General features: G+C 37.9%; 1 long non-coding RNA gene across 1 annotated transcript in view; it reads left to right on the forward strand.

The window, feature by feature from the left end:
• Window positions 1-25249, forward strand: part of LOC311615240 — a 974758-nt gene that overhangs the window by 211850 nt on the left and 737659 nt on the right. The gene's annotated exons all lie outside the window — the stretch shown is intronic.

A 25249-nucleotide genomic window follows, 5' to 3' on the forward strand; every position in this document is an offset into this window, starting at 1 on the left:
ATTCTAAATTACAAATAAATAATAGTTCCTGTTTCAGATCTCTCTAGAGATCTTTTGGGCTATGTTGAAACTATAAGACTCTGTGTAGTTCTAACCCAAAAATAGGAATGTGTAGATCTGTCCATTTTGCAGTATTTTTCATCCTTGGCTCTTTCAAATAATCCAACTCCTAGCTGTGTGATAATAATAATGAATAGTTTTTTAATCTTAATTTTATGCTTCATTGTTATTATGTTATTACTTCCTCCCACTGTTTTCTCTTACATCCTACTTATAATCTTAGATTTCTACAACATAAACTTTCCATGAGGATTACTGCCTGACCATTTTTATATGCCAGTGAGGTCAACTCTGGGTTCCAAAGAACTATAGGAGGCCACATTTTTTCCCCTAGTAGTTGTCCATGGAGCTTTGAATTGTCTGTGGTTTTCAATTACTTGTGCTAGTCTTTTTTCCATCAGCATAGCTAATTGAGTTGGCTCTAAGTCTTTGAAAACACACACACACACACACACACACACACACACACACACCAGCTTTATAATGAAGACTGGAGGGGTATAGTATTTATTTCATACAATGCAGCTAAAAAGCTCTACAGAGGAAACTTAATGAGGTCAAGATAATGTATTTTTTTCTCTTCCATTCCAGTTTTATAAAAGATTTGGTTTCTAAAATTGCTTTTTAAATTAATGGATTCCTAAGTACATTTCTCACTAAGAAATCAAATAATTGGTATCAATATTGATTTTTATTAGCTGTACAGAATCATGCAATTCTCGTTAACTTTTCCTTCAAGCATGATTTCTGCCGTGTTTCTGTTTTAATAAACAGCACTTCCATTCAAAAACCCAATGGAATCAGAAACCTTTTCCCTCATCTCTCTCATTTAATTTGTTACTAAGTCTTGTCATCTACCACTTAAATAAATATCCCATTCATGTGCCCAGCTGTCTATTTATATTTATTCACATTATCTTGGTTTTGGCTCAAACTTCTCTCTATTTCACATAGAATATTGCAATATTGTTCTGACAAGTTCTCTTTCTATTACTTGTCTTTCTTTCCAAACAATCCATCCTGCTACTGTCACAGTAATTTTTCTAAATGTAAATCTGATTTTTAAACTTCTACCTAAAAGCTTTCAATGTCTTCCTATAACCTGTTGGATAAAATCCAAACCCCAGAGCACAGCATAATGACACTTCATTATTTGTCCTCTGTTCACTTTTCCAACATCACTTCCAATTCTTTCCCTGTTCTCTAGGTATCCTGAGTTACTTACTGGACCCCTACTTGTGTTATGAATTTTATGCCTCATTGACTTTGTACATGTTGTTCCTCTGCCCAGAATAATGTTTCTTTATTCATCTCCCACCCCATACCCAGCATACTTCTATTCTTTTTCAAGATCCAGCTCAAATGTCTCATCTATGAAACTTTCTGAGATTCATACTATGGCCCTGATAGAAAGTAGGTATTTAATGAATGCTGATGAATGGGTAAATGTACTGAATAGATAAAAGGTAGTTCATGGGGCCAAGGGTGAAAGGGTCAGGAATGAGGACTCCAGAGCATTGAAGCATGTGAGAAGCTGAACCAGAGAGCTTGGATTAAAGATGTGAGAGGAAGGAAAGTTGCAGAAAACAAAGAAAGGAACAAAGGAAGGAACAAAGGAAAGTTTGTGGTATTCCTGGTTCAGGGTGATTTCTATAAACAGTTATCCCTACATATTTGTGGGTTTCACATATGCAGATTCAACCAACTGGTGATAAAAAATATTAAAAATCATATATTACATTGTTTTAAACATGTACTATGTAGTTAGGCCTACAATGGTTGCATCTGTCCATAACATGTACAGAACTTTTTTCCCATTATTTTCTAAAATATCCAGTATAAAAAGTATTTGAATGGCATTTACATTGTGTTAGGGATTATAAATAATCTAGAGTTTATTTAAAATATACAGAAGGGTATGTACAGGTTATATACACATGCTATGCCATTTATATAAGGAAGCTGAGCATCTGTGGATTTGGATATCTGAGGGGGTCCTGGGACCAATCTCCTATGAGTACTGAAGGATGACCTGTGCTCAGTTAATTCTTTCACAAAAGAGTGAAACATGATAACTACTGAGCTGAAGCTGCCCAGAGTGGAAATACACTGACATAGAAAAGAGAAAGAAGTTGAAGTCATATTTAGTTACACATTATTTTTGTCACTGTTGCTGTTACAAATAGCCATATGTTTTCACATAGCCCAAAAGAAATACACACCACAAGCATCCCTACATCTGTTTATTTTTCTACTATCTCCTCTTCATGCTAACCTAATTTAGAAAGATTACTTTTAACCTGAGGAACTTTGGAAAGAAATTTAAAAGTCACTGAGAGTCTATAGTAGGGGTGTCGAACTCAATCAGAGAAGGGGCCAAAATCTAAAATCCAGCCTAAATCGCGGGCCGAATGGTTTACTGAACAGTCATAAACTGACAATGTTAACCAGAAATGTGAATTTAAAATGAGTAGAACAATCTTTTCCTTAACAGTGCTGTTAACCAACTCACATGCTATCAAGCAAAACAGTAATATTGGTATCAAGCAAAACAGTAATATTGGAATGTACCTAAAATGCTCATTGTTTTGTTTTCTGGCTAGATGTCTGACACCGTTTTCCCCGGATCAATGAGTCAATGTTCGGTTTTATTTCTTGGGCTGTAGCAACCCGCAAAACAGCATGGAGGTTGTCATCGGTAATGCGTGATCTGTGCTTGTTTTTGTTCAGATTCATTATTGAAAACATCTGTTCACAAAGATAGGTGCTCCCGAACATGGATAGAATACGGGCAGCATGAAGTCGGAGCTCTGGCATTGAGTCAGGGGACAGTAGAGGGTAGAAGTCCTCAATTTCAACATCCTGAAACCTTGATTTCAGGCCACTGTCAGACTGAAGCTCGATTATCTCCATCTGAAGGTGATGGGGCACATTGTTGACATCAACTGTAAAAGGATTGGCAAAGATGTCAAAGCCTGAGTGCTGTGTTCTAAAGTCAGAGAAGCGCCGCTCAAATTCACTTAGTAAACGGCTAACTTTGGTAGCCAGCCGACTGCAAGGAAAAGTACCAGAAATAGTGGTTGAGATACTCAAACAAACGGGAAAGTGGGCAAGATTGTCCTGTTCCAGTTGGGACTTCCATAGTTGAAGTTTACGCTGGAATGCTGTGATCATGTCAGACATCTTCGTGATGACTCTGCAGCTTCAGATTCAGTTGGGCGAGATGCTCGCATATGTCACACATCATAGCAAAATCACATAGCCAGGCGGGATCCGACAGTTCAGGCAAGGGCTTTCCTTTACTTTCCATGAAAAGAGCAATTTGTTCTCTGAGCTCAAAAAATCTTTTGAGGACTGCGCTCTTGCTCAGCCATCTTACTTCTGTGTGGTATGGCACGTCTCCATGCTCTGCACCCACCTCCTGTAAAAACTGCTGGAACTGGCGATGATTCAGGCCACGTGCCCGTATAAAGTTAATAGTTTTAATGACTGTGGTCATTATGTCATTCATGTCCAGAACTTTTCCACACATAGCCTCTTGGTGGATAATGCAATGATAAGTAATCAAGGGTGTGTGGCAGTGACTTTTTTTGCATTCTTTCCTTCATTAGTCCAACCAAGCCTTTCTTTTCTCCGCACATTGAAGGTGTGCCATCGGTAGTTAGCCCCACCAACTTTTCCCAGGGTAATTTAAAATTATTTATAGATTTCTCCACAGCCTCAAATATATCTCTACCAGTCGTCGTCCCATGCATGGCAGCTACATCCAAAAGTTCCTCAGTGACAGAGAGGTCGGTCTTCGTAGCACGTATAAAGATGGACAGCTGCGCTGTATCAGTGTTGTCTGTGCTTTCATCGATAGCAAGTGAAAAAGCGAGATAACTGCATGCCTGTTCAGCCAGCTGTGATGATAGATTTCCTGAGAGTTCTTGAACTCTATCTGCAATGGTGTTTCTTGACAAACTGACATTTTGAAAACTCTGTATCTGGTCTGGGCATACTTGCTCACACACTTTTAGCATGCATTGCTTCAAAAAGGCACCCTCTGAAAAACACCTTGAAGTACGGGCAATTTCTTCAGCCACTATAAAGCTTGCTTTCACTGCAGCATCATTTTTCGCTGTAGCCTTTGTAAACATTTGCTGCTGTGATTGTAGTTTGCCTTTTAGTTCTTTAACAATTTTATGCTTTTCTTCCAAAGTATATTTGCCATACTTAACATTATGTTTGGTGTCAAAATGACGACGTATATTGTACTCTTTCATCACCGACACTGTCTCATAACACAATATACACACTGGTTTGCCCTCTCTAAGCACAAACATGTATTCATTTTCCCATTTGTCATTAAATTGTCTGCCTTCACCGTCAACTTTTCTTTTCCTGGACATTTTGGGATCAATATTGGCAGTAAAAGATGTAGTTTATTGGAAATCTGCGTCAGAAGGAAAAAGTTGAAAACTGCACAGGGATAGCTTGATTTGGCAGATGGAGTGGAGAAAAAAAAAGTCAGTCAATAAATGCCTGGCTGGGTACAGATAGCAGATTCTGTTGCGATTTTTATGCCTGCACTTTATGCCAGGAACTGGCAGCTTCTGCTGTGTATTTTTTATGCCCGCACACTCACTCTCTCCTCTGCTCTGCCACCCGCACAACCACATCGGATGCCGGACTATAGGTCACGCCTCCTGAATCTCGTGTGACTTGTTATCTATGCGCATGCGTAATAGATAGCAAGTACGGCAGCCGCTGGCGAGATCACAAGCCTCCTATGTCACCGAGCGTCATTGTGATGGAACGCAGCGGAGTGCAGTGATGACAGCGTGGTGCGGGCCACATTGCAAGGCCTGGCGGGCCGGATTTGGCCTGCGGGCCTTGTGTTTGACATGTGTGGTCTATAGTTTCCATTACTACTCTTACATATTTAACTTTGCCCAGCCAGCATGGCTAAGTGGTTAAGCATTGACCTACGAACTAGGAAATCATGGCTCAATTCCCAGTCAGGGCGCATGCCTGAATTTTGGGCTCAATCCCCAGTTTGGGGTATGCAGGAGGCAGCTGATTGAAGATTTTCTCTCATCATTGATATTTCTATCTACATATCCCTTTCCCTTCCTCTCTGAAATTAATAAAAATATATTAAAAATTTGGAGAAACCAATATGGCGACATAGGTAAACTCCTAAACTGCTGCCTCATACAACAATTTCAAAACTACAACTAAAAGACAAAATGTCTATCACTTGGAACCACGGGAAAGCTGACTGAGTGGAAGTTGTACAACTAGAAGGAAAGAGAATTAAAAGCACAAGCGCTGAAAAGCTGAGGTAGGGAGGTGCGAGAATTGGGCTGGTGGAGGGCAATTGGATGTGCTCCTTTTTTTCAACCCAAAGGGAGACAAGCTCCTGATTACTCTGAAATCTAGTTTCTGAGGAGACTCTGGGGACCCAATCTCCTATGGAGAGAAGCTGGACTGCCGGCCATCAAGTCAGAAAGTGTGGGTCACTTTCTTCCAGAGGTGTGCCCAACAATCATTGTTTACTGCGCTGGGCCGTGGGGATTTGAAAACGTGGAGATGCAGACAAGGCTGACTGTCAGCCATCGTTATTTGCCATACCCTAGCCTAGTGATGCCCTGAGATTCTGCCCCACACAATCAACAAACCCACCCAAGCTCTGTTCAGCAGCTTTTGCATATAAATGGCCTGTCCTATGGCAGCTTAACCAAACAAACTGCAGCTCCAGTCAGACAACTCCAAAACTTCCAAACCCCAAGCAAAGAGGAGAAAATAGTAGTTCTCGCTGTAGCTCCTGCTGGGTGGCCTCAGACATTAGCTGACCTGTACCCCATTGGAGATCCAGAAGCTAGTGTATCTAGTGGTCTGTGTGAAACAACATTAGATTTCAACTACTCTCATAAGGGACACATTCAAGAGGCAGACTCAGTGAGCACCAAAGCTCCACTGAAATAAGTCCTGCCCCATAAATGTGTCTCCAGCAGTTCTTCCATTATAGACACAGCGGGTGCTCACAGCCAATTGGCCTGGAGGTCAATTCCTCCCAGTGACACCAAAACAATCAAGACTAAACTACAATAAGGCTGTACACACAGTCCACAAAGGGGTGCACCAAGAGAGTCCACCTCAGGTAACTGGGAGGCTGACCCATTGGACCATATAGGACACCTCACACACAAAGCCACCCTACCAACTCAGGGAAGCAGCGAAAATGAGTATACAAGGAAACAGGTCACAAATGAAAGAAATGGAGGAAAACAAATGACTGGATATGAAGTTCAAAACCACGATTATAAGGTTTTTCAAGAATTTCCTAGAAAAGGCCAATAAATTTAATGAGACCCTCGAGGATATGAAAAAGGACCAACTGGAAATCAAACATATACTGACTGAAATAAAAAAAAAAATATTATACAGAGACCCAACAGCAGACTTGAGGAATGCAAGAATCAAGTCAAAGATTTGAAATACAAAGAAGCAAAAAACACTCCACCAGAAAAGCAAAAAGCAAAAAGAATCCAAAAAGTTGAACATAGTGTAAGAAGCCTCTGGGACAACTTCAGGTGTACCAACATCAGAATTATGGGGGTGCCAGAAGAATAGAGAGAGCAAAATACTGAAAATATATTTGAAGAAATAATGATTGAAAACTTCCCCTACCTGGTAAAAAATAGACTTACAAGTTCAGAAAGCACACAGAACCCCAAACAAAAGGAATCCAAAGAGGACTACACCAAGACACATCATAATTAAAATGTGAAGGGAAAAGACAAAGAGAGAATATTAAAAGCAGCAAAAGAAAACAGTTAATTACCTACAACGGACTATCCATACGACTGTCAGCTGATTTCTTAACAGAAACTATGCAGACCAAACAGGAGTGGCAAGAAATATTCAAAATGATGAATAGCAAGAACCTACAACCAAGATTACTCTACCCAGCAAACTTATCATTCAGAATGGAAGGTCAAATAAAAAGCTTCACAGATAAGAAAAAGCTAAAGGAGTTCATCACCACCAAACCAGTATTATATGAAATGCTGAAAGGTATTCTTTAAGAAGAGGAGGAAGAAGAAAAATGTAAAGATAAAAATTATTAACAGCAAATACATACCTATCAACAAGTGAATCTAAAAATCAAGTGAATTAAAAATCTGAAGAACAGAATAAACTGGTGAATATAATAGAATCATGCATACAGAATGGGAGGGGACTGATAATTCTCAGGGGGAAAGAAATATGGGGGGTGCATGAAGAGACTGGACAAAAATCATGCACCTATGGATGAGGACAGTGGGGGATAGGTGAGGGCAGAGGGTGGGATGGTAAGTGGGTGGAGGGGAGCTATGGGGGGAAAAGGAGAAACAATCATAATAATCTGAACAATAAAGATTTATTAAATTCAAAAATAAATAAATAAAGGAAAAATATATTAAAATTTAACTTTATTGTTTAAAGTATTACAAATGCTCCTCTTTCCCCCTCATTGACCCTCTCCCTCACTCTCCCCACACCCTCACCAGGCTTTTACTCTACTATTGTCTGTCCATGGCTTATGCATATATACATATAAGTTCTTTGGTTAAATTCTCCACCCAAACCCTTCCCCTCTGAAATTCATCAGTCTGTTGAATACTTCAGTGTCTCTGCATCTATTTTGTTCATTAGTTCATTGGATCCCTTGTTTGTTTATTTTGATTTTTAGATTCAATTGTTGAAAATATGTATTGATTACCACTTTTTGTTCATATTATTTTATATATTTTTTCTTCTTAAAAAGACCTTTTAACATTTCATGCAATACTGATTTGGTGGTGATGAGTTCCTTTAGCTTTTCTGTGTCTGTGAAGCTTTTTATCTGACCTTCAATTCTAAATGATAGCATTGCTGGGTAAAGTAATCTTGGCTGTATGCCCTTTCTTTTCATGACCTTTAATATTTCTTGGCATTCCCTTCTGGCCTACAAAGTTTCTTTTGATAAATATGCTGTCAGTTGTATGGGTGCTCCCTTGTAGGTAATAACTGCATTTCTCTTGCTATTTTAAGATTCTATCTTTGTATTTAACCTATGGCATTTTATATATTTTTTATTTTTTTCTCTCTCCATTTTTTATTAGGGTATTACATGTGTACATAAATTACCATTCCCGCCCCCCACTCCCATACACTGCACTCAACCCCCAGTGTTTTGGGTCCATTGGTTATGCTTATATGCATGCATGCAAGTCCTTTGGTTGATCTCTTATCTCCCCCACCTCTCCCCAAACTTCCTGCTGTAATTTGACAGTCTGTTTGATGCTTTACTGCCTCTGCATTTATCTTTTTGTTCATCAGTTTATAATGTTCTTTATTATCCACAAATGAGTGAGATCATGTAGAATTTTCCTTTCATTGACTGGCTTATTTCACTTAGCATAATGTTCTCCAGTTCCATCCAGGTTGCTGCAAATGGTAAGAATTCCTTCTTTTTTATGGCAGCATAATATTCCATTGTATAGATGTACCATGGTTTTCTGATCCAGTCATCTGCTGATGAGCACCTAGGCTGTTTCCAAATCTTAGATATTGTAAATTGTGCTGCTATGAACATAGGGGTGCATATATTCTTTTTGATTCGTGTTTCTATTTTCTTAGAATATATTCCCAGGAGTGGGATTACTGGGTCAAACGGGAGTTCCATTTTTAGTTTTTTGAGGAAACTCCATTCTGTTCTCCACAGTGGCTGCACCAGTCTGCATTCCCACCAGCAGTACATGAGGGTTCCTTTTTCTCAGCATCCACCCCAACACTTGTACTTTGTTGATATGTTGATGATAGCCATTCTGATAGATGTGAGATGATACCGCATTGTTGTTTTTATTTATATCTCTCGGATAATTAGTGACTTTGAGCATTTTTTCATGTGTCTCTTGGCCTTCCTTCTGTCTTCTTTCGAAAAGATTCTATTTAGGTCCATTGACCATTTTTTTAATTAGATCATTTATCTTCCTTTTATTAAGTTGTATAAGTTTCCTGTAGATGTTGGAGATTAAACCTTTATCAGTAATAACATTTGCAAATAGGTTTTCCCATAGAATGGGCTTTCTTGTTGTTTTGTTGATGGTTTCTTTTGCTGTAAAAAAAGCTTTTTATTTTGATATAGTCCCATTTGTTTATTTTCTCTTTAGCTTCCATTGCTCTAGGAGCAGTGTCAGTGAAGAAGTTCTTTTGGCATATGTCTGATATTTCTCTGCCTGTGAATTCGTCTGGTATTTTTATGTTTTCCCGTCTTATATTTAAGTCCTATAACCATTTTGAGTTTATTTTTGTGTATGGTATAAGTTAGTGATCTACTTTCATTTTTTACAGGTATCTTTCCAATTTTCCCAACACCATTTATTGAAGAGACTGTCTTGACTCCATTGTAGGTTCATGCCTCCTTTGTCAAATATTAATTGAGCATAGTGGTTTGGGTTGATATCTGAATTCTCTATTCCATACCATTTGTCTATATGTCTGTTTTTGTGTGAGTACCAGGCTGTTTTGAGAACTGGCTTTGTAATACAGCTTGAAATCTGGTATTGAGATCCCTTCTACTTTATTCTTCTTTCTCAGGATTGCTGTGGCTATTCGGAATCTTTCTTTTATTCCAGATGAATCTTTGGAGAGTTCTTTCTAGGTCTGTGAAATATGCCATTGGTATTTTAATGGGGAGTGCATTGAATCTATAGATTGCTTTGGGTAGTATGGACATTTTAATGATGTTGATTCTATGAATCCATGAACATGGTATGTTCTTCCAATTGTTTACTTCTTCCTCTATCTATTTTGTCAGTGTCCTGTAGTTTTCTGCATATAAATCTTTTACTTCCTTAGTTAAGTTTATTCCTAGATATCTTAAATTTTTTTTAATATATTTTTAATTGATTTTTTACAGAGAGGAGGAGAGAGGGATAGAGAGCTAGAAACGTCGATGAGAGAGAAACATCGACCAGCTGCCTCTTGCACACCCCCTACCGGGGATGTGCCCACAACCAATGTACATGCCCTTGACCGGAATCGAACCTGAGACCTTTTAGTCCGCAGACCGACGCTCTACCACTGAGCCAAACCGGTTTTGGCTAGATATATTAAATTTTTTGGTGCGATGGTAAATGGGATTGCTTTTTTAGTCTCTCTTTTTATAAGTTCACTACTGGTATATAGAAATGCCATCGATTTCTTGGCATTAATTTTGTATCCTGCCTACATTGCTGAATTCATTTATTAAGTCTATTAGTTTTTTTATTGGAGTTTTTCGGGTTTATTATGTACAATATCAAGTCATCTGCAAATAAGGACAGCTTTACTTCTTCTTTTCCAATTTGGATGCCTTTGATTTCTTCTTTTTATCTAATTGCAATGGCTACTTCTAGTACTATGTCAAACAGGAGTGGTGAGAGTGGGCATCCCTGTCTTGTTCCTGTTCTTAAGGGAAATGGTTTTAGTTTTTGCCCATTGAGTATGATGTTAGCTGTGGGTTTATCATATATAACTTTTATTATGTTGATGTATGATCCTTCTATTTTCACTTTGTTGAGAGTGTTTATCAAGAAAGGGTGTTGGATTTTGTCAAATGTTTTTCTGCATCAATTGATATGACTATGTGATTTTATCTCTCAAGTTGTTTATGTGATGTATCATGTTTATTGATTTGTGGATATTGTACCATCCTTGCATTCCTGAGATAAATCCTACTTGGTAATGGTGTATGATCTTTCTCATGTATTGCTGGATCCCATTTGCTAGAATTTTGTTTCCTCCAACTTTGGTGTCTTCTTGCTTGGAAATACCTCCTGAATTTGTGTGACTCCTTTCCTTCACCTGGTTAGGAAAGTTTTCTGCCATTATTTCTTCAAGCATGTTCTCTATCCCCCTGCTCACTTTCTTCTCTTCTGGTATCCCTATGATGCAAATATTGTTACATTTCATGTTGTCCCACAAGTCCCTTAAACTGTCCTGATGGACACTTGGGTTGTTTCCAAATCTAAGCTATTGTAAATTTTGCTGCTATGAACTTAGGGTGCATGTATTCCTTCTGGTTGGTATTTCAGGATTCTTTAGATATATTCCATATTTAAATTTTTGAGAAAACTCCATACTATTCTCCATAATTGTTGCACCAGTCTGCATTCTCATCTGCAGTGTACTAGGGTTCCCTTTTCTCCACAACCTTTCCAATACTTGTCATTTGTTGATTTGTTGACAGTTGCCATTCTGGCAAGTGTGAGGTGATACTACCATTTTACTTTACATCTTTCTGATGATCATTGACTTTGAGTTTTTTTGTTTTTGTTTTTCCCCTCACATGTCTTTTGGCCATCTGTATGTCCACTACAACTTTTATTTTTAAAATTTCTGTATTGATTAAAGTATTACATATTTGTCATAATCTCCCCATTACCTTCCCAAATCCTCCCCATTCCTGCCCTCACCTCCTTGTTGTCTGTGTCCATTGGTTAGGCTTATATGCATGCATACAAGTCCTTTGGTTGATCTCTCCCCTTTACTCCCACCCTTTTTTTTGCATTTTAATTTCTTTGTTGATTAAGGTATTACATATGTGTCCTCACCCCCCCATTACATTTCCAACACCCCACTCATGCCCTCATCCCACTGTTGGCTGTGTCCATTGGTTAGGCTTATATGCATGAATACAAGTCCTCTGGTTGATCTCTCCCATCTCTCCCCACCCTTCCCTACCTTCCCTTTGAGGTTTGACAGTCTGATTGATGCTTCCCTGTCTCTGGATCTGTTTTTGTTAATCAGTTTATGTTGTTCACTATTTCCCATAGATGAGTGAGATCATGTGATATTTATCTTTCTCTGACTTATTTCACTTAGCACAATGCTCTTCAGTTTCATCCATGTTGTTGCAAATGGTAGGAATTCCTTCTTTTTTGCACAGCATAGTATTCCATTGTGTGGAGGTACCACAGTTTTTTAATCCACTCATCTGCTTATGGGCACTTAGGCTGTTTCCAAATCTTAGCTATGGTAAATGGTGCTGCTATGAACATAGGTGTACATATATCTTTGCACGCCTATGTTCATAGCAGCACCCCTATATTGATTTATGTTTCTAGCTTCTTGGGATATATTCCTAGAAGTGGGATTATTGGGTCAAATGGGAGTTCTATTTTTAGTTTTTGAAGAAACTCCATACTGTTCTCCACAGTGGCTGCACCAATCTGCATTCTCACCAGCAGTACACGAGGGTTCCTTTTTCTCTGCATCTTCACCCACACTTGTCGTTTATTGATTTGTTGATGATAGCCATTCTGACAGGTGTGCAATTTTTAATACACAGTTATTGTAGAGAAGAGATATACAGTAATAGCTCAGCCCTCAGACATCCCATGACATGGAAGAAGAAATAGCTATAGTATTGCAGGACAAGAAGCACCCCTGAAGGTCATTTTGTTCAATTTGTATCAATCACAGATGAGTAGCAGGACTTATAAAGCTCAGAGAGTTTAGGTTAGTAGCAGGACTAAAACCAGAACCTATGTTTTATGGCCTTCTTTCCAGTAAACTTTTCATTGTAGGAAAACATTATTCATTTAACAGAGATAACAATCTGCTGTGTGCCAGACATTATGCAATGTCCTAGGAAAACAGAGATGAATAAGCCATGGTTTTTACTCTTAAACCACAGTCTAGTGGAGGAGACAGAAATGGACTATGTAGTGAAGCATGGAGGATAAATGAGAATATTGTGCCTAGGGTATTATGGAGAAAGAGAGGAGAGAGATATATCAGGACTTAGTGATGGAATGGATAAAGGTGTCAATGAAGTAAGTATTTCTAGAGGAGGTGAAACCTGAGGTGTTTTAAAGAAGAGGAAAGTTAGCTAGAAGTTATATCTTTTCTTGATCTCTTATAGCTTGTCTGTTTTTCTCATTTAGCACAGGTTGTGCCATAGATTCATAAAGTATGTCTCATCTTCCTTATGAGATTATACATTTTTTGAAGGAAGTAGCCTGTCTTTATCCTTTGTATTACTCAGAGTGCTTATGCTTAGCTCCTTCTTGTGTGCATACATGAGAGGTAATAAACAAATATTTGTTAAGTGAATATATAAATAAGTGAATAAATACTTATATTACTTAGTGCTTATATATTTTAACTCATTGAGTCCTCACATAAATTATACAAAGGAGGAACTATCATTACCTCATTTAACATATGAGAAAACTAAGGCAGAGGGAGATTCTCATATAGTAAAAATAATGAAGAATCCGTTCTGGACTCCAATAACAATGAGATTGACAACTATTTGGGGTAAATGACTTAAGCTGTTTAAGCCCCCATTTCTCACTAATTATGCATTATAACAAGACAGGATGAAATTAAATAGCACTTCACTGATTATGGTGGGAAATGACTGGTCTGAAAAACACCATGGCCTTGGCATGATAGAACAGCAAATTTATTTGAACTTCAGGTTATTGCTGTCTAATTTTCATGTTCCAATCAGTTGGGAAAAGCTTGCCTTCTCCTTCTGCATCTATAACCAATGATTTTCAGTGGCTACCAAAAATCCAAGAACCTAAGTATTACTCAAATCCTACCTGTCATCACCCAAGCAGTCTGAAGCCCACCCCAAAGTCTGGCTCAAGGGGTCATGATGTGGTGGATCTACTTTCTAAGCAATTGGCCCAAGTTTTGTTTCAGACCAACATAGAAGGTATGTTTCTTTCAGGTAAAATACCAGACTGAGGCCAGAAGTTAAAATCTTGCAAACATTTTATGGAGATATTTATCCAAAGAAAATGTATAGAAACTTTATTTTACATTGCTAACTACTTAACATGGATTGGCTTGGTGGTTTGTTGATTTACTTGCTTGTTTAGCGTTAGCATAAAAATTCAAACTTCTTTCCATATACACCTGGTACTCTACATTCTGCACACCCATAATCTCACAGATTCTCCAACATGGGTCCTGACCTTTGTGGACCACCTGCCAATCCTCCAGCAAGCCCAAATGAGCAGCTACTATTAACAGCTTTACCTGTTAATCTTTATGTACTTCTATAGTACATTTAGTCTGCTCACTACCTGTTTGCATGTGCCAGGCATGCCACTGCTTCAGGATAATACTGGAATTGTGGCCAACTATTAGCAAATTTCCCAAGTGTTTTGAAAGCCATGCATTCAGAAGAAGAGCAAACGTGTACAGACAGAAACATTGGAATGCCATTGCCATTACTATATGAATAAGAAGTTGCCAAAGTCATCTGAGACAGTAATCATCTCTGGCATTGATTTGTTGTCAGTCTTCAGTTGAGGACATATAGAGTAATCGTTATTTTTAACATAATGATTTTATTTCTTATTGTTGCTTTTTTCATGATAAAATAGAAACTGGTGACTGTTCAGTCACCACTGTGTTTTGGAGGACAATATGTTCTTGAAAATGGAGAAATTTAGGAAAGACAATCAGAGGTGGTAGTGGAGAGTAGAAAACAAAGAAAAACCATGAGAAAGGCAAGAGGGGCACTGGAAAGTGGACTGAGAGAGCTGGATTCTAGTCACAGCTCATTCATTAACTGGCTCTATGACCTTGCACAAGGCAAGTCACATAGTCTCCAATTCCTCATTTCAAATATCTTTTCCAGTGCAGAGCTTGTGAATCAGGGAAAACTAAAATTGGACCAAGTATTAACTAATATTAGAAAATTACTGTTCATTAGGTATAGTATTATGATTGTTTTTACAGTCTTATTGAGATATAATTGATTTATAATACTGTTTAAGGTGTACAACATAATGTTTAAGGTGTACAACATAATGATTCAACATATATATAATGCAATAATTAGCCACAATAAATTTAGTTAAGATCCATCACCTCACATAGTTACAATTTTTTTCTTACCATGAGAACTTTTAAGCTCTATTCTCTTGGTAACTTTCAAATTTACAATGCAGCATTGTTAACTGTAGTCGCAAAGCTGTATAGTACATCCACAGAATTTATTTGTCTTATAACTAGAAGTATGATTATGTTGGAAAAACCCACTTTAATCTGCTAGATATACATATTAATCTATTTGTGAGTGAAATGACAATGTCTGAGAATTGCTTTAATCTTTAACAGTCCTCTTTTTTTTAATTTAGGGAGAGGAATGGCTAAATGAAACAGAACGTTAAAATGGGTTAAATGAAGATTGTTAAAACTGTGCAATAAATGCATAAGATTTGTAATATTAACTTTTGTACATGTTTGATATTTTCAATAATAAAATGTGTGCATTATGGAGGTCCTGGTAAAAATGGCAGCAGCACTACTTTACATGCTGGCCAGGCCAGCATCTGGAAACAGCTGCTTTCCACTTATTGAATGACATAATCAGTTTTGTTAGTGTAATCCCATTGGAATGAAGAATGTTAAACCCGAAAGTTGATTAAAAGTCATCACCACAGGAATCAAATATTGGGTTTGTTATTGTCTCAGAGATAGAAATTGAGCAATAAAATGACAAAATCTGTCCATGAGATTATCGATTACAAAATAAACTCATGACCCAGTCTCCCACTCAGGTTTATTCAAAATGTTGCAATTTGGAAAGATCAATCCTTACCATGTAAACTTGGAAAATTCATGGTGAACAAATGTTACATCTTCCCAGGGGTGCATCTGGGAACTGCCTTTGCTGGAGAGAGCTGTGGTGGTTTCTTGGCTTCGTGCACACTCTAGCTAAAGGTTACTATCACTACCTGCTGCCTCTGGGCTGGGCTTGCTTGAGATTGGTCCTTGCTAAAATTGGGGGTGGGAAATGATGGGAGGAGAAGAGAAGTGGAAGTGGGCCAGAAAGCTGACTCAATCACATGTTTGTTTTTTTCTTGCCACCATGTCCCACAGCTATTTGAGTAGTCTTCTTAATGTTTGGAATTTATAAAGGTGTGGGGTACTTTAGCCTAATCTGGCATCCCAGTCCTCTTGATCGTTATTGCCTCTTTTGTCCTCTGGCACATCAGTGTCCTAAGGTTTATTATGTTAACCTATAGGCCTGGCTCCCTAAAGAATTTCATCTTAGCACAATAGACAAAATATATGGCTCTTATAAATGGGAGAGATTGAGGGGAAAAATAATAATCACTAACGTTTATAAAGCATTGACTCTGCCAATACTTAACTCATGTAATCTTTACAGCAACCTTAAGAAGTCTGAACTATTATTATCCCCATTGTGCAGATGAGCAAGCTGAGACTAGGAGAGAATAAATGACATTGCTAATGTTACAAGGCTTATAAGCTGTAGAGCCAGAATTTGATCCAGGTCTATTTCATGCCCGAACTTATGCTTTTAACCATCGTGCAAATACTGTCCTTTGAAAGCATGCCCACTGAACTCCCATTTATGAAACTATGCTGTAGTCGCTCCAGGTAAAGAAGTCTCACTGACTTGAATTTACAAGTCAGGAACTGTGGCTTATTCTTTTTGTATGTTGTCACCACCCTTGACCCAGTTCCTTGTGTAATATACGTGTTAGTTCATTAGAAGAACAGATTGTCCTCTAAAACACAGTTGGGTAATTTTGCTTTTCAGAGTATAAACATTTCTGGGGTTTGAGAGTATTATAAAGGCTAAAGATGTACTTCACTGTGTGTGGGATCTCAAGTCATGAGTCAGTCACTTAGAGGCTACTCGTCATTTGGGGGAGATGTTTACAAACCGGAAAGAGCAATGTTAGTGAAAGCCAAAAAAGAACTAGAAATGGAATTTCCCTCATAAAGACTCACTGTTTGCATGGGAGGGAGATTTTGTAAGGGGATATTTCCCCAGGGCTGTAGTAGACATGATTACGGTAGTGGGTACTGCCAGAGAAATTACAACAATATAATTGTTCAAGGAAGACAAGCAAAAGAAAGGAGCAGAATTGGGTGAAACTCATCAGAAAAGCCTTCCTGGAAGAAGTGACCTGAGATGAATATTATAGAAAAAACAAACAAAAAAAGGAAAGAAATAGGAAATCAAAATGAGTGGAAACACATATACAAAGGCTTAGAGCCAAATATTTGAGATTAGTTTGCCATATTTGACTAGACTGGAGTATAAGAAGAAACTAAACAAAAAACATTTATTGTGTATCTACTGTGTATCAGGTGTTGTGTTGAGCACTGAGAATACAAGGGAGAAGCCAATATAGTTACAGGCAGCCTTTGGGGACTTCTTCATGTAGCAGGAAGGGCCAAGGCACACATAAATACTCATGATCCAATGGGTGTGATAGTAGAAAAATATAGCAATGTTATGAAGAACTGATGGTGAATGACCTGGTATCTGGGGAAGTTAGGTAGGCATCACAGGTGAAGGAAATTTGAGTTGGATCCTCAGGGATGGAGGGTTTTTACCAGGAGGATCAGTGGAAGAACAAAGGACATTCCAGGTACAGGAACAGTATTTTTTATAATAGTACATGTTCTAGACTAGGGTGGAAAAAATCATTGGTGGGGTGTGTTATTGGGAGCAACAAAAGGGGAGTGAAAAAGGTGGTTTGGATCAGCCTATTCATAGCACTCATGACCACTCTTTTCTGCACTTTGCTCTGTGAGCAAGGGGGATCCATTAAAACTTTTTAATAAGGCAGAGGAATGACAGACTAGGAAGACAATTCTTACAGCACAGGGTGGAAAGGATTGGAGAGGTTAGAGGCTAAAAGCAGGTAGACTAATTTGGAGGCCATCTTAAGGGCTCTATTGGGAAGTAGCAAGTTTCTCTGTTGGGAAGCTCTGTGCTCACTTGGTATCTTGGATTGTGGCAGTAAAAGCAGAGAGGAAGTGATGCGTCAATATATATAATGACTGATGTTCCAGCATGGGTCTGTGATGAGACTGTTAAATTGAGACAGGCACCACACAAGACTTTTAGTTGGAAAGGATATGAGTAGAGACAGGTGACAAGGTAAGCTTGGACAGGTTGGGTTGGGGATGCCAGTGGGACTTCCCAGTGGACATGTTCAGCAGGAAGTGAGAGAGATGGTGCCTGAGAAGTCACTAGGGTCCAAGTAGTATTAGTTGACTCCGTGGGACTGACTCTCTTCTCCCATTTACTCCTCCAGGGCATGTGCTGGGGACAGAGCCAGCTGAACTTTAGCATGGAAGGGGTGAGGTGGTGGGGGACACTGACCCAGAGTGAGAAGACACTCTTATTCCGACACCTCCCAGAAACCTCAGGATCAGCACTGTCTTCTCAGGGGAGCAAAGGGAGGTGCTCCATGGGCAGAATTCATGTCCGCAAGGGGACAACATGCCAAGGAAAGAAAAGTCACTTCAGCTTTATTCATCTATATTTTTATTGATTTCAGAGAGGAAGGGAGAGATAGAAACATCAATGATGAGAGAGAATCATCGATTGGCTGCCTCCCGCACACCCACTACTGGCAATTGAGTCTGCAACCCAGGCATGTGCTTTGACCAGAATCAAACTGTGGTCTCTTCAGACTGCAAGCCGACACCCAACAACGCTCTAAACACTGAACCAAACCAGCTAGGGCTCACTTCAGCTTTTGAGTTCTGTATGAGTTGGGGGGAAGGGTGTCTTTTAATGAAATCCCCAAAATTAACCAATGGGGACTTGGGACAGAAGAGACAAACACCAAGGCTCTGCCATAGCCACTGGAGCAGTCAGGGCAAACAAAGACTTCGGTGCTCTGGAGCTGGGAGCACATGCATATGGCATTTTTAAGGGTCAAGTCTGTGAGAATCATAGCTGGTCTCCTAGGAGACCTAAATTTTAGTTAAACCTAGCGGGTCCCATAACCAAATTCCATAATCCCATAAATCTATAACAACAAGTTAGGCACAAGAGTTTAGTCTCACTTTCAGGGTAGGTAACATTTATACAAGATGGTAGGAAATGGCTCTTAACCCCAATCAAAGGTGATGTTTAAACTGATATTTGTCATAGTCATTATCACCTGAGTTGGGGACATGGAAACTAAGAATGTGGCCCTCCCCCCACTTGTATGCACATAAGCATACACACATAAACATGCACACACATACATGTATCTTTAGTCATGTCCCTTTAAATGACTGCTGTATTTTGCTCTCAAACAAGTCTTGGACTGGACAAACACTGGGGACAGAGCTACTGAGGGTTAGCACAGGATTCAGTTACCACAAGGCCTCTTTCCAACCACCTCTCTGCTATGAACATAGAGGTGCATATATTCTTTCTGATTGGTATTTCAAGTTTCTTAGGATATATTCATAGAAGTGGTATCACTGGGTTAAATGACAGCTCCATTTTTAATTTTTTGAGGAAACTCCATACTATTTTCCATAGTGGCTGTACCAGTCTACATTTCCACCAGCAGTGTTCCTTTTCTCCACATCCTCATCATAACTTGTTTATTTGTTGATTTGTTGATGATAGCCATTCTGACAGGTGTGAGGTGATACCTTATTGTCATTTTAATTTGCATTTCTCTGATGATTAGTGACTTTGAGCACTTTTTCATATGTCTCTTGGCCTTCTGTATGTACACTTTTTAAAAAAATATATTTTATTGATTTTGTACAGAGAGGAAGGGAGAGAGATAGAGAGTTAGAAACATCAATGAGAGAGAGTCATCGATCAGCTGCCTCTTGCACATCCCCTACTGAGGATATGCCCGCAACCAAGGTACATGCCCTTGACCGGAATCTAACCCGGGACCCTTCAGTCCCCAAGCCGACACTCTATACTTTGAGCCAAACCAGTCTCGGCTGTATGTACACTTTTGAGAAGTGTCTATTTAGGTCCTTTCTCCATTTTTTTAATTGGCTTGTTTGCCTTCCTTTTTTAAGTTGTATGGGTTTCTTAAAGATTTTGGAAATTAACCCCTTATCAAATGTATCATTGTTAAATATGTTCTTCTATGCAGTGGTGTCCCTTTTAATTTTGTTGATGGTTTCTTTTGCTGTGCAGAAGCTTTTTATTTTGATGTAATCCCATTTGTTTCCTTTCTCGTTAGTTTTCCTGGCCCTTGCTACAAGAGATGTCTGAGATTTTGCTACCTGTGTTTTTTTTTTTTCTAGAATTTTTATGGTTTACATCTTACATTTAAGTCTTTTTTCATTTTCAGTTTATTCTTGTGTATGGTGTAAGTTGGTAGTTTCATTGTTTTGCATGTATCTATCCAATTTTCCCAGCACAATTTATTGAAGGGACTTTCTTAATTCCATTGCATGCACCTGCCTCATTTGTCAAATATTAATTGAAAGTAATGGCTTGGGTTGATTTCTGTGGTTTCTTTTATGTTCCATTGATCTATATGTCTGTTCTTTTACCAGTACCAGGTTGTCTTGAATACAGTGGCTTTGTAGGATAACTTGATATCTGATAAGGTGATCCCTCCTACTTTGTTCTTTTTTCTCAAGATTGCTGTGGCTATTCGGGGTCTTTTTTGGTTCCATATAAATTTTTGAATTGTTTGTTCTACATATGTGAAATATGCCTTTGGTATTTTAATGGGTATTGCATTGAATCTATAAATTACTTTGGGTAATATGGACCTTTTAATGATATTGATTCTATCAATTCATTAACATAGTATATTCTTCCATTGTTTATATCTTCATCTCTCTCTCTCTCTCTCTCTCTCTCTCTCTCTCTCTCTCTCTCTCTCTCTCTCTCTATCTCTATCTCTCTCTCTCTTTAACATCCTATAGTTTTCTAAGAAGTCTTTTACTGCCTTGGTTAAATTTATTCTTAATTATCTTAAATTATTTTTAGAAATGGTATGGAATGCTTTTTCAGTTTCTCTCTCCCAGAGTTTATTATTGGTGTATAAAAATGCCATCAATTTCTGGGTGTTAATGTTGTATCCTGATACATTGCCAAATTTCTTTATTAAATCTAGTAGTTTTTGTGTGTGTGTGTGTGTATATATGTAGTCTTTATGGTTTTCTATGTACAGTATTATGTCATCAGCAAATAATGACAGCTTTAATAGTACTTCCTCTTTTCCAATTTGAATTCCTCTTATTTTTTCTTCTTCATTGTGGCTAGGACTTTCAATACTATGTTGAATAAGAGTGGGGAAAGTAGACATCCCTGCTTGTTACTGTTCTTAGAGGAAATGTTGTCAGTTTTTTGCCCATTGATATGATGTTGGTTGCAGGTTTGTCATATATGGCCTTTATTATTTTGAAATATGATCCTTCTATTCCCACTTTGCTGAGAGTTTTATCAAAAAGGAGTGTTGGATTTTGTTGAATGTTTTTCTCTGTTTCAATTAATATGATCATATAGTATTTGTCTTCCAATTTGTTTGTGATGTAACACATTTATTGATTTGTGAGTATTGTACTAGTCTTGCATTCCTGGAATAAATCCTACTTCCTCATGATGTATGATTTTTTATGTATTGCTGGATCTGATTTGCTAATATTTTGTTGAGGATATTGGCCTATAATTCCCTTTCTTTGTACTATCCTTATCTGGTTTCAGAATTAGGTTACTGATAGCCTCTTAAAAAGAGCTTGTAAGTTTTCCTTCCTCTTGGATTTTTGGAATAGTTTGAGGAGGATATATATTAGTTCTTCTGGGAATGTTTGGTAAAACCACCCCGTAAAGCCAGGGTTTTGTTTGTTGGGAGGTTTTTTGGTTTTGTTTTGTTTTTACTGCTTCAATTTCATCAGTTGTTTATTGGCCTATTTAGATTTTCTGATTCTTCCTGATTGAGTTTTGGAAGGTTGTATTTTTCTAGGACTATGTACATTTCGTCCAGGTTGCCCAGCTTATTGGAATATAGTTGTTCATAATACGTTTTTAAAGATCCACTGTATTTCTTGGTATCAGTTGTTCCTTCACCTCTTTCATTTCTGATTTTATTTGGGCCCTCTCTCTATTTCTTGATGAGTCTGGCTAGGGGTTCATCAATCATTTTTATATTTTCAAAGAACCAATTCTTGGTTTCATTTATCTTTTGTATTGACTTTTTAATCTCTATGCTATTTATTTCCATTCTGATCTTTATTATTTCCTTCTTCTACTTATCTGGACTTTTCTGGGTGTTCTCTTTCTAATTATTAAGTTGTATGGTTAGATAAGTTATTAAAAAAATTTTTTTTTGAAGTAGGCTTCCCTCTCAGGACTGCTTTGGCTGTGTCACATAGATTTTTTGGTTTGTTGTGTTCATTTTCATTTGTTTCCAGGAAGATTTTATTTTCTTTTTTATCTCTTTGGTAACCCATTCATTGTGTAGTAGCATGCTATTTATCTTCCATGTGTTTGAATGTTTTTGAGTATTTTTAATGTAGTTGATTTTTAATTTCATGCCATTGTAATCTGAGAAGATGCTTAATATGATTTAAATCTTCTTGAACCTGTAGAGACATGCTTTGTGTCCTAACATGTGATCTATCTTTGAGAATGGCCCATGTACACCTGAGAAGAATGTATATTCTACAACTTTGGGATTAAATGTTCTATAAATATCAATTAAATCCATCTGATCTAGTGTGTCATTTAGGATCACTTTTTTCTTGTTGATTTTTTTTTGTCTGGAAGATCTATCTAATGATGTCAAGGTATCCTACTATTACTATATTGCTATGATCTCTCCCTTAAAGTCCTCCAGGAGCTTTTATAATACATTTTGGTGCTTCTATGGCTGGTGTACATATGTTTACAAGGATTATATTTTCTTGATGGATTGATTCCTTTATTATTATATAGTGACCTTATTTGTTTATTTGATGGCCTTCATTTTGAAATATATTTTGTCAGATATGAGTATTACTACCCCAGATTTTTTGTTTTGTTTCCTTTTGCATAGAATATTTTTCTCATCTCTTCACTGATAGTCTGTGTGAATCTTTTGTTCTGTGGTGTGTCTTTTGTAGACAACATATTTTTGAGCCATGTTTTTTTTTTTTTAATCCATTTAGCTATCCTATGTATTTTAATTGCAGCATTTAATCCAGTTACATTTAAAGTTATTTTTAATAAGTACTTATTTATTGCCATTTTTCTTTATACTTATATCTATCTATCTATCTATCTATCTATCTATCTATCTATCTATCTCGTTTTTTGTTAATCCTCACCCAATGATATTTTTTCCATAGATTTCTAGACAGAGTGGAAGGAAGGGAGGGCTGGAGAGATAGATAGATAGATGATAAATAGATAGATAGATGAAACATCAATGTGAGACACATCAATAAGTTTCCTCCCACACATGCCCCAATCATTCAATAATTGCTGGGGATCAAACCTGCAACACAGGTACATGCCCTTGACTTGGAATAGAATGCATGACTCTTTGGTGTGCAGCCCAGTGCACCCTTTGGGCCTATAGTGTTTTTGTTAAGAAATCAGCTGACAGTCCAATGGGAACTCCCTTGTAGGTAACTTTCTGTCTCTCTTTTGTTGCCTTTGAGATTCTTTCTTTGTCTTTAACATTTGTCATTTTAATTATGATGTGTCTTGGACTGGGTCTCTTTAGGTTGATCTTAATTGAGACTCTGTACTTCCTGTACTTTTGTCACTTTCCCCTTCACTAGGCTAGGAAAGATTACTGTCCTTATTTCTTTTTTTTTTCTTTTTTATTTATTATTTTAAACTTATTGATTTAAAAATTATAGTTGCCATCAATATTAATATTAGTTTCAGGTGTATAGCATAATGATTTGACATTTATATATTTATATGCCTTACAAAGTGACCACCACAAGAAGTATAGTAACCATCTGTCACCATACAAAATTATTTCACTATTACTGACTATATTCCCTATTCTGTACATTACATTTCTGTGATTTATTAATTTTATAATTGGAAATTTCCACCTCTTACTTCCCTTCACCCTTTTGCCCATTCACTTCACCTACACCGTTTTGGCAACTCTGTATCCATAGTCCATTTCTGCTTTGTTCATTTGTTTGGTTTTTTAAAATTCTACATATAAGTAAGAGAATTAGTATTTGTCTTTCTCTATTCAACTTGTTTCACGAAGCATAATATTCTCTGGACCCATCCATGCATGTTGTTGCAAATGGCAAGATTTATTATTTTTGTGGCTGAATAATATTCCATTGTATACATGTACCACATCTTCTTTATTATTATTATTTTTTGGTTTTTAAATATTTTTATTGATTTTTTTAAATCAATCTTTATTGTTCATATTATTACAAAGGTTCCTCATTTCTTCCCCCCTCCACCAGGTTCCCACCCCACCCTCCGCCCCTTCCCCACCCCCCATTGTCCTCATCCATAGGTGCACAGTTTATGTTCAGTCTCTTCCTCCCTCCCTTTCCCCAAGAACAGTCAGTCCACTCCCCTCCCATATCGCCTACTCTACTACAATGAACCGCTATTATTGTTCATCAGGTTTTTCAATCTCCTTTTGTTGTTGTTGTTGTTGTTGTTGTTGTTTTTTAATTAATAAACTTTAACACTTCTAAGAATAAATTTTAAAATCTAATAATTTTAAAGCTTGTTTTTTTTCTGACCTGGGAATTGAGAGCAAACTTGTTTACATGTAAACTTGCCCTTAGACTATCAAAAGGTATAGCCATTTAAGTGTAAATGGACACATTGTTTAAACATAGCTGCTGGTTGGAATTGGCTTACCTGTTCTGGGTGGGAATGGCTTGTCATTTCCTTTCTCCATTAAAATTAAGGTGTTAGCTTTAAAACCTCTTTTTAGCAAGAGACCTTAAACTTTCAGAACTTCAAATTTTTCAGATAGTAAATCAGTTACTTAGCATTTTCTCAAATCAATAATACCTCCACATGCCCAAGGATACACTTCAGGCAAAAGACATTTCCAAATAGATCAACCAACCTCATCCAGGCCCCACACAAGGTACTCACAGATCAACACCCCAGCACAATACTAACTCAACACATCCAGATCTAAGCCTTCCTCACTTGATTCATCAGACCCTCAAGTTCCTCCAAAAGTTTCCAGCCATATCTGAGAGGCAGCCTTGAGGCGGAGGCAGGCGAGGAGTGAGCTGTTCCGGGCCTGGCTGCTCCGGGCCTGGCCTCTGTTGCTCTGGTCCATTCCACAACCAGCTGCTCCGGGTCTGGCCACTGCCGCACCCGACCTGGCTGCTCTGGGTGTGGCTGCTGCTGCTCCGGGCCTGGCCACACCCGACCTGGCTGCTCCAAGCATGGTTGCTGCTGCTCTGTGCCTGGCTGCTC

The sequence above is a fragment of the Pipistrellus hanaki genome, assembly GCF_964339955.1.
Source record: "Pipistrellus hanaki genome assembly, chromosome: X".
Taxonomy (NCBI): domain Eukaryota; kingdom Metazoa; phylum Chordata; class Mammalia; order Chiroptera; family Vespertilionidae; genus Pipistrellus; species Pipistrellus hanaki.